This window comes from Phascolarctos cinereus, unplaced genomic scaffold (genome assembly GCF_003287225.1).
Source record: "Phascolarctos cinereus isolate Bilbo 61053 unplaced genomic scaffold, phaCin_HiC Scaffold_9;HRSCAF=440, whole genome shotgun sequence".
In the NCBI taxonomy this organism is placed as follows: Eukaryota; Metazoa; Chordata; class Mammalia; order Diprotodontia; family Phascolarctidae; genus Phascolarctos; species Phascolarctos cinereus.
The window spans coordinates 19,561,869-19,573,208 of NW_027556402.1; the positions used below are offsets into that span (position 1 = coordinate 19,561,869).

Sequence of the window (11,340 nt, forward strand, 5' to 3'; positions counted from 1 at the left end):
TTCACAATCTGGCTTCAATCTCCCGATATAGCTTTAGTACACCTTACTTCCCTTCATACTCTATATTCCAACCAGACTAGGCTTCTTACTTTTCCTCATCCATAGTGGTCCATTCCTTTTTGCACTCTTTCTCCCCATTGTTTAGAATGCATTCATTCCTTTCCTCCATCTTTTAGAATCCCTAATTTCCTTTAAAACTCAGAATAAACCTCCTTTCTACATGAAATCTTTCCTGTTTCTCTCCGATTCTAGCATCTTCCCATAGAAATTACCTTGTATCTATTTATATCTATTCATATATAGACATTATGTATGAATGTATACATTGTATGTGTATATATCCATATATGCATGTACACATTGTATATGTGTGTGTGTGTGTGTGTGTGTGTGTTTTGTTGTTTCCCCCAGGTTGCAAAGTGGATAGGGGCTGGGCCTGGAGTCAGGAGGATCTGAGTTCAATTTAGCTCTGTGACCTTAGGTAAGTCACTTAACCTCAATGTCTCAGTTTTTTTTAAGCTACAAAATGGAGATAATAACAGCACCTACCTCCATTGTTTTGAGGATCAAGTGAAATAAAATGGTAACATGTTTAGCACAGTGACTGGCACACAGCAGGCAATACATAAATGCTTACTACCTTTCCCCTTTGCCCCTGGTAGACTATAACTCTTGGATGGATGGGCATATTTCATCCCCAGTGCCTGGCATATCCTGGGCACTTGATAAAAACTTCTTGATTATTTTCAATATGATTAATTAAGTTGATTGTTTTCCAGTTATTGAACCATCCTTGCATTAGCGCTGGTATAAATCCAAGTTGGTTATAAGAAATGATTTCTTGGATGAGTCACTGTCATCTGACAGATTTTATTTAAAATTTTTGAATTTATATCCATTTATGATATTAGTCTGTAGTTCTTTCCTTTATCTTTCCATGGTTTAAGTACTAGGACTATATTTGTCTCCAAAAAAAAAGAATCTGACAGGGTATTTTCTTTCTTAATTTTTTTTGGTTGGGTTTTTTTTGTGTGTGTGGTTTTTGTTTGTTTGTTTGTTTGCTTGGGTTTTTTGGCTAGGCAATGGGGTTAAGTGAGTTGCCCAAGGTCACATGGCTAGTAAGTGTTACGTGTCTGAGGCAGAATTTGAACTCAGATCCTCCTGAATCCAGGGCCAGTGCTCTATACACTGCGCCACCTAGCTGCCACCTTTCTTAATTTTTGAGACTAATTTGTGTAGTATTGACATTAATTGTTCTTTTAAAGTTGGGCGGAATTCTCCCATGAATCCATCAAGACCAGGAATTTGATCCTTTCCTGTTTGTTTGTTCGTTTGTTTGTTTGAACTAGGGAAAGATTTATTAACCATCGTTTCACACCTTAAATTCGGACTTGTTCAGTATAGCTAGGCTGCAAAGAATGAATTGTATGTAAGCAATAAATAAAAAACTGCCATATCCAAGGAGCTTTGGTGAATACTTCCGATTCATAAAGAAATAAACCAAAAACAACAGTCACATGATATAAAATGGCCACCCCACATAATCCTTTTTGAGTTTTAACTTTCAGAAAAGTCCAACCCATTTTAAAAAATATACAAACAGTCCCCAACTGTAAGAGAGTATATGACACTAGAGGCTGAACTTGAGGTAATGGCAGAAATAGTCAGAACTGAGCCAGCAGAACTGCTTTATTGGAGATACTCAGCAAGTCCTACCATTTCAGATTTGGAAAAGACTTCAGAAAGTCAAGTCAATTAGCATTCATTAATTAAATATCGTGTACCAGGCTAAGTGCTGGGGATTCAAATCTAATAGGTCATGGGTCACAGGTTCACTCTTCTCTTGATAACTTGTAGGCCTAGAAGAATTAAGGAAAGCCTTTGACTGCTATAGAAAATTCCCCGTATCTCCTTATCTTGTTTCTTTAGAGCAGGGGTCTTTAACCTCTAGTACATGGTCTGTACATAAATTGCAGGGGGGTTGTGAACTCTGATGGGAAAAAAAAATGTTATGTTTATTTTACTACCCTCTTGTTGAAAGTTAGCATTTCCTTCAATTATTTAAAAAGTGTCATTTTGAGAACAGGACCCATAGGCTTCAACAGATTGCCAAAAGGGGACATCTTATTTCTTTAGAGCAGAGGTCCTTAACCTGAAGTACGTGGTCTATAGATAGATTGCAGGAGAGGAGGGAGTTGGGAACTTATTTGTGAAAAAATATTCCATGTTTATTTTGTCACCCTAAAATTATATGTTTATTTTAAAATATTAATATAAAATTAAAATTATAATTCACATTTATTTTATTATCCTAAAATTATATTTATATTGAAATATTAATATGGATATTGATTAATATGATATTAAAATAAAAATTTTAAAGTACATGTTTATTTTCTTATCTTTTAACTAAAATCAGCATTCCCTTCAATTATATATATAGACATTAATCTGAGAAGGGGCCCATCAATTTCATCAGATTGCCAAACGGATCCATGATGTAACAAAGGTAAAAAAAAAACCCTGTTTTAGAAAAAAGGAGTGACCTTACCTTGCTGAGCGTTATCTAACGGGAGGTTTATTTTGATGGAAATTCCTTGCCAGAAGCCCAATCATGATCAACATCCAGGTTGAGCCAGGCTGACAATCCCTGGGGTAGGTGGATTTTCCAAATACTACAGCTCTTTAAATAATCATAATAATGAAACGAACTATTAGTCCTCGCTGCAGCTATTTGGGGAAAACACTCATTGATGTTATGGCCTGGAATCCCCTTCTGCCCTAGGCCAAGTGTAAATCTCAGATTTATTTACAATTGTCCTGAGAGGCTTTAAGGGATCCCCCATGTGACACCAGACACAAGCAGCTCTGAAAGAGATTAGATTTCCTAGGAAGATTTGAATGGGGGATGCAGAATAGGGGGCTCCCTATTTCATGGCCAAGGCTAATTCTCATCCAGGTTTGCTCTTGTCTCCAACTCCCCTCCCTTACTCAGTTCTAAGTCTTTCTGCTTTCCCAGGTTAAGAACCTTTATTACTGACTCAGAGACATGTCTCTTAAGACTGAGCTCCTTAGCCCAGAAATAGCAAAGTGCTGACAAGACTGAAAAGACGGGGGGGGGGGGGGAGCCCAGCTTGGCATGAGGGCAGAAGGAATCCTCACTTAACTAACAAGTGTTGGGACCACAGAGTTAGAGCAGCGATGGTTACAAAACATGCAAAAGAGTGAATATTTGCTAGCAATCAGTAAGGACTGTTCCTTCCCATTAATCTTCAAATAGAAAGCAATCTTCCAGGGGAAAATGGAAGCAATAGATGAGCTGATTATTAACCAACCCCTCCCCTCCCCACCCTCAACTGCTTGCCAGGTAGAAGAGGAGAACTGAGAACTGGTGGGAATTTTTTGTTGTTGTTCTATAAGCAATAATTCAAATAGAATTTCCTTCTGTATTGAAATTGATATTTCTTTCTGAATTCTACAAGGACAGCCAGGGGATGCGTTCATTTTTGCATCCAGTGCTGGACTTGGGAGTCCAGAAGTTCTAATTCTGTCTCAGACGCATACTAGCTGTGTGACTCTGGGCAAGTCACTTGCCCTCTGCCTCAGTTTTGTCCTCTGTAAAATAGGGCTGATAATAATAGCACCTACCTCCCAGATGGTTGTGAGGATTAAATGAGATGATATTTGTAGAGTGGTTCGCAAACCTTAAAACATTACATAAATGCTATCATTATAAGTAACTACAATAATTACTATAATAATTAGTAATAATAATAATTACTAAGAAGACTCATGGTATAGTGAAAAAAGCTTTGGATGTGAGTGAGAAGAGTGATGTTTGAATCCTCTACCACTTGCCCCTTGTATGATTTTGGGTAATTAAGCCTCTCTGGGTGTCTGCTTGTTCATCTAGAAAATGAGGACATTGGGCCAGAATGTCCAAAATTCTTTCTAAAGTCTAATGTGCTTCTACAAGTTCTTGGTGTTACAGGTTCCGGTCAACCTCCCACCTTGCCCCTGGTTAAGGGACATAGTTACTAAGTGAGCTGTCAAATGGGGCCATGTGAGCCCCACAAGATCACAGGGAACTAAACAATATTCTTTGCTGTGTGGCAAGAATGTGGTGATGAAACCAGAGATAGAAGGTCGCACAACTCTGTTTCTCCTGGACCAAGTGTCCCATAGGGCTGAAGCTCCTCAGTAGGGAGAAGTGTAGTTTCTAGCAGCCAGATTAGTGCTGACTAGTTATCTCTACTACAATATTCTGTTTTCTGCCATGTGGTTATACTGAAAATCACTACCTTAAACCCTCATCAAAACTCCACTCTGGCTTTGATTTGTGAGGGAAAAAAGTGTGGGAAGGGAGGCAGCAAAGATCTGGGAATACAGGTGAGGTGGGTAGGAGGATAAGGAAACCCCCATAGTCTTCTGGCCTGTAAATCTCGCTCAGCGATCAATTAAAGGCATGGATAAATAAATAATTAATAATGCAACAAGGACTGTGTTAGGTGATGAAGATACAAAAACAAAAATGAGAGTCAGATTCTCTGACCTGAAGGAGCTAAACTCTTAATTCATAAGAGGTCAAAATTCCCTTTGGATGGGCTGTTATTTATGTACTCTCACATCTTCTGCCTCCAAACTCCAACCCTCAACCACAAAAAGGCAGGTTTCACCTCCTTTTCCTTTTTGACAGGATTCTGGAACTGGAACTGGGTAGATGAGGAGAATGCTGTGGATATAGATTTACCTAGATTGTAGCAAGCTTTTAATAAAGAATCTTGTAAGAGTTGCCTAAAAGAGGTTCCCCCAACTTACTCTTGCACCTGTAGCCTGGGGACCCCAGAGTTGTAACTGCTACTTCGAGCTTTAGGAGTAAACTTGTTCGGCTATACTTCTTATATGGTAGCTCATGGGCCCCTACCAGTGTGCTTTCTATTAACAATCAGCTAATGTAATTAATTGGCTTTTAGCGAAGGCATTTGTTCAAATAGCAGATCAAGAACAGTCAGTCAATAAGCATTTATTAAACACCTAACAAGGCACTGTGCTAATTGCTGAGGATAGAAAGAAAGACAAGAGATGGGATAGATTCTCATGAGGTCACAGCATAATGAAGGAAACAATATGAAAATAACTATGTACAAGTAAATGTGTACAAACAAGATGTATACAAGCTAAATTAGACATGTTCACTTTCCTACAAATGCACAGAGCGTTCATGGGAAGAACAGGAGAGACTTAGAGTACAGTGGTAATGAGCAACATGTGCAGAGAAAATGGGTGGCAAAGGAATAACTCACAATCCTGGTACCAGAAGTCTTTTCTCCCCGCTGTGTCCAGAGGGAGGCAACCAGGATGATGAAGGACATTGTATCCATGACATATAGAGATGAGCTGAAGGATCTGGAAATGTTTAGCCTCCAGGAAAGATTCATGGAGGAAAATATAGCTGTGTTCTAGTATTTGAAAGGCTGTCATGTGAAGGAGGGAACTAGACTTGTTCCATCTGACCCCATAGGGAAGAGCCAGGACCAATGTGTGGAAGCTACAAAGATGAAAATTCGGGATTGATGTCAGGAAAAAAACGTTTTAAAAATTAGAACTATCCAAAAAACACAATGGGCTGTCTGAAGAGGTGGTAGGTTACCCTTCCTTGTAGGTCCTTGAGTAGAGACTGGATGTCCTATCATTGGGTATGTTAGAACTGGGATGCCTTTCATGCGAGAGTTGGACTACATGTCTGCTGAGATCTCCTCCAACTCTCAGATTCTGTGATTTTGTGCTTATTGTTACAGAGACATCTAACCCCTTCATTGAGAGAGGCGAGTCAGGGTCTTTGATTTCATTAGTAGAGAAATTCCTGCTATGGAAAACAGATAGGCAAATCACCTATAATTTAGTTTCTTAAAGAATTTCCTTAGGCCCTGAAGTTAAATGACTTGCTAGTGATCACACAGCTATATGTGTCAGAAGCAAAATTCAAACCCAGGTTTTCCTGTCTCTGAGGCCAGCTCCACTCAATTTACAGAGATGGAAACTAAAGTCCAGCGAGATTTGGCCCAAGGTTCTACTGTGTGAAAGAAAGAAGGTAGAAGGAAGGAAGGAAGGAAGGAAGGAAGGAAGGAAGGAAGGAAGGAAGGAAGGAAGGAAGGAAGGAAGGAAGGAAGGAAGGAAGGAAGGAAGGAAGGAAGGAAGGAAGGAAGGAAGGAAGGAATCTGGACTTGTGATTTCATGGATATAGAGAGGTTCTGATGAAAGTGAACATCTTCTCTATCAAGGTAAATCTCCAATTGTTCTATAATTTACAATCTTAAAGAGTTTCCTGGAGCATTAAAAGGTTATATATAATTCAATTTTACAAAATTAAGAGGCTTTCCTCATCCCTGTCTATTCTGGGAGTTCTAGGAGTCTTGTTAATGCCCCTTCCTCTCAAGGGATGTGGGGGTACCCACAAACAGAAACACCCAGAATGACAATATAACTACCAAAGGATGTTACCAGCTCCTGTATTTACACCTAGGTGGTTGGCTCATAATTGTTGTGTTTAGAAGTGCCCAATCAGACTAGACTGATACCTTTGTAAAGGGCTCCCAGCTGCATTGTCTTATTGAATATAAAACAGCATCAGCACTGACATGGTGAACCGCTCAGAATCTCCCTGCCTTTCTATGGAAGGGTTGTGCCCTGGAGTTATGGTAGACATTGCTTCATCTCTTAGGACTAGAATGAAGGCTGAAACCCTGGGGCAGCAAAGCAGGTGAGCGCATGTTCTTGCACCCTTTGGATATGTGAACACGCCTAATAGTGTGAACTGGACCATTAAACTCTATAGTCAAATCAAATATTTGTAGAACTATGCCTTTTTTCCTTGAAATCCTGGACTGACTTGATCTTAATCAATCTGTGCAGTTCAGAATTAGACCTTCCACACATCATTTCTTCCTAGTACTCTTCAAAAATGAAGGACAAACAACAATTCTTACTAAGGCAATACTGTCCTATATAGGATAAGCTCCTATAAAGATCTCAATTAGGATAAATCCTGCTTTAATTCTCCTTAATATTCAGCCTATCCCTTTAAGCTGCTACATTTAAGCAAATTCAACAATAACAAATATGCATTAAGGACCTGCGATTGGTGGAGGGAGGGTTTTCCCCCACAAATGACTATTGTGTAAAAACAAAAGGCAATAATAAAGCCGTTAGCTCTTTATCATATCATTCCCTTCAGGAACTTGAGGGTCTAGCTAAATTGGTCATCTTGCTATCTCATAAAGAAAAACCTTCCTTTCTTATCTCTGTGCCTTTGCAAAGCCTGGAATGTGTTCTCCCCTTACCTCAACCTGTTAGAATCACTAGTTTCCTTCAAAGTTCAGCTCAAGGTGGGCAAAGCCAATTTAGCAGAGAAAAGGCAGGGACTGCCCTGAACTCCCCCCTCCAAATACCTTTAAATAATGTTATAAAATAAATTCTGGGGTGGCAGAACCCACAAAAGGATGGGGTGAAAATTTTTTCCAGCATAAGACAACTTAGTGGAGCATACTTCAGCCAGGCCACATTCCAGCAAACCAGCAGTAGACATTGGGAGTGACTGATCAGTGGTGGCAGTGGTGGTTTCCAGACCTCTCATCCCACAGACAGTAAAAGAGGGTCAGACAACTGGTCAGAAGGAGATACAAGGATCTCTTTACTGGCAGAAGGGGCAGGACTTTGTTGCTTTGCCCATACTTGGAACTGGGTCACGTGAGAAGAAGCACTAGCACCCCAGAGCTTGCTACTGCAGATGAGCTGGGATCCTGGTCACAGTTCCAGGGCCGAAAAGAGTGCCTGTGGTCACTTACAGGCCAGGAGAGTAGTAAACACACCTCTCCCTAGATCATACCACCTTGGAAATACCAAAAACTTACAGGTTCCTAGAATTATCTCTGAAAACAGTTGCACAAAGAAAAACCTGAAGCTTGGAACAGTGCCCTTTCCAGAAGCAGAGCATAGAGTTAAAAGTCAAGAAATAGGCTGGAAAAATGAGAATACAGCAGAAAAAGATCGTGATTATAAAAAGTTAGTATGGTGATAAGAAAGACAAAAATGCAAACTCAAAAGAAAACAAAGTCAAAACTGCTACATCCAAAGCCTCAAAGAAAAATATGAATTGGTCTCAGGCCATGGAAAAGCTCAAAAAGGATTTAAAAAATCAAGTGGGAGGGGTAGTAGAAAAATTGTGAAGAAAAATGAGAGTGATTCAAGATAATGATTTTTTAAAAATCAACAGCATGGTAAAAGAGACACAAAAAATGCTGCAGAAAAATAATACCTTAAGAACCAGAATAGGCCAAATGGTAAAAGAGGCACAAAAAATCCAATGAAGAGAAGAATGCCTTGAAAAGCAGAATTGGCCAAGTGGAAAAAGAGGTACAAAAGCTCACTGAAGAAAATAATGCCTTAAAAATTAGAATTGGGTAAGTGGAAGCTAATGACCTTATGAGACATCAAGAAACAATAAAATAAAATCAAAAGAATGAAAAAATTTAAGAAAATATCTCGTTGGAAAAACAATTGACCTGGAAAATAGATTGAGGAGAGATAATTTAAGAACTGTTGGACTACCTAAAAGCCATGATCAAAAAAAGAGTCTAGATATCATCTTTCAAGAAATAATCCAGAAAAACTGCCCTCATGTTCTAGAAATAGAGGGTTGAATAAAAGTCCAAAGAATACACCAATCACCTCCTAAAAGAGATCCCAAAATGAAAACTCCCAGGAATATCAGAGCCAAATTCCAGAGCTCCCAGGTCAAGGAGAAAATATTACAAGCAGCCAGAAAGAAAAAAAAAACAGTTCACGTATCATAGAACCACAGCAGGATAACACAAGATTTAGCAGTTTCTGCATTAAAGTATCAGAAGAATGGTATTCCAGAGGGCAAAAGAGCTTGGAATACAACCAAGAATCACCTACCCAGCAAAACTGAGTATAATCCTTCAGGTGGAAAAATGGCAATTCAGTGAAATAGAGGACTTTCAAGCATTCCTGATGAAAAGGCCAGAGCTGAATAGAATATTTGATCTTCAAATACAAGACTCAAAAGAAGCATAAAAAGGTAAACAGGAAAGAGAAATCATAAGGGATTCAATAAGGTTAAACTGTTCACATTCCTACATGGGAAGATGATACTTCTAACTCCTAAAAACATTCTCATCATCAAGGCAGTCAAAAGTAGTATACACAGCCTTTCATTCTGAGCTGTAGCAAGGGGCTGTGCAGGCAACGAGTCCCCCAGCTTTTGGCCCTCTCTCACCGGCTTCCTTTCTCCAACTCCAACATCTTCTCCCTCCATAACCATGACGGCTATCTCCTTCACCAAGGACTTGCTAGCCAGTGGCATCGCCGATGCTATCTCCAAGACTGTGGTGGCCCCAATTGAGAGAGTTAAGCTGCTATTTCAGGTGCAGCACGCAAGGAAACAAATTACTGCAGATAAACAGTACAGAGGCATAATGGATTGTGTAGTCTGAATTCCAAAGGAACAAGGGGTCCTTTCCTTCTGGCAGGGTACCTTAGCCAATGTCATCAGATATTTCCCCACTCAGACCCTTAACTTTGTCTTTAAGGAAAAGCATAAGCAGGTGTTTTGGGGCAGAGTGGACAAGCACATGCTGTTTTGGAGGTATTTTGCTGGCAGTCTTGCCTCTGGTAGTGCAGCTGGAGCACTTCTGTCTGCTTTCTCTACCCTTTTGTGAGAACCCACTTTGCTGCTGATGTAGGGAAATCTGGCCCTGAGAGAGAATTCAAAGGCTTGGGAGAGTGCCTTGTGAAAATCACCAAGTCTGATGGAATTCATGGCTTGTATCAGTGTTTCAAAGTCTCAGTGCAGGGTATCATTATCTATAGAGCAGCTTACTTTGGAATCTATGACACAGCAAAAGATATGCTCTTCGATTTGAAGAACACTCACATTGTGATAAGTTGAATGAATACCCAAACAGTGACTGGTGTAGCAGTCCCTTTGATACAGTAAGGCGGCAAATGATGATGCAGTCTGGGTGCAAAGGAGCCGATATCAGGTACACTGGGACAATTGACTACTTGAGGAAGATTGCTAAAGATGAGGGTGCCAAAGCTTTCTTCAAGGGTGCCTGGTCCAATGTTCCTTGAGGCACGGGTGGAGCTTTCATGCTTGTCCTGTATGATGAATTGAAAAAAGTAATCTAAGTACATCCTAACTAAAAAGGAACCAGTGAATATAGATCATGTAGAATACTCAACCATACTTAGCATTTTGGACCATTGACCTTCAAGAAATTTTTATCCAGGTGAGATCATGTTCATAGGGGAGCCAGGAAATGCTCTTGGAAAAAGGGATTCATTTATTGTGATCCATTATTCACACAGTGGAACTGATGATGATTCAGTATGTTGATTCTATTGGTTTTGGGGAAATAACAGTTACTGTGGGTCCAAGGAGGCAGATCAACTTAGGCTATCTAGTTTAAATGCTCTTTTGTAGAAGCATAAATTTGTGTTTAAGTATTTATTTTTAAAAAATCATGTCTCCCACTTGAACTTAAGCACTATATATAATATTTTGCACAGCTGACTATTTGGCAGTTATGATGAGCTGTGTTGAGCATTCTGCTGTAAAACAATAAATACACAGAAGACTCTAGAAACATAGTATACATAAATAGAGGGCATGGGTGTAAGTTGAATATGATGGGATGATTTTCTAAAAAAAATAAAATTAAGGGGTGAGAAAGAGGAATGCACTGGGAGGAGGGGAAAAGATAACTTAAAAAAGAGTAAATTATCTGACATAAAAGAGGTATAAAAGAACTTTTATAGTGGAGGGGAAGATGGGGGAAGTACTGTCATCAGAATTGGCTCAAAGAGGGAATCTATCTTATCATGTAGAAAAGTAGGAGGGGAAGAGGATAAGAGAAGGGAGGGGGCTGATGGAAGGGAAGGAGGATTAAGGAAGGTAAAAATCAGAAGCAAAACATTTCTGAGAAAGGACAGAGTGAAAGGAGAGAGCAGGAAACAGGAGGGAAATAGGATGGAGGGAAATACATAGTTAATAATCATAACTGAAAAAAAAATTTGTAGCAAGTTTCTCTGATAAAAACCTCATTTCTGAAACATATAGAGAACAGAATCAAATTTATAAAAAAAAGAGCCATTTCCCAACTGATAAATGATCAAAAAATTAAAAGTTTTCAGATGAAATAATCAAAGCTATCTATACCATATGAAAAAAAAAATGCTCTGACTATTAACTGGAAAAATCCAAATTAAAACAATTCTGAGGTACTAACTCATACTTATTAGATTTGCTAATAGGAC

At 39.3% G+C, this 11,340-nt stretch overlaps 1 pseudogene; it reads left to right on the top strand.

Moving 5' to 3' along the window:
* Positions 1-6,638: 6,638 nt before the first annotated feature.
* Positions 6,639-10,212, top strand: LOC110209658 (ADP/ATP translocase 3 pseudogene; annotated as a pseudogene).
* The last annotated feature ends 1,128 nt before the right edge of the window (positions 10,213-11,340 follow it).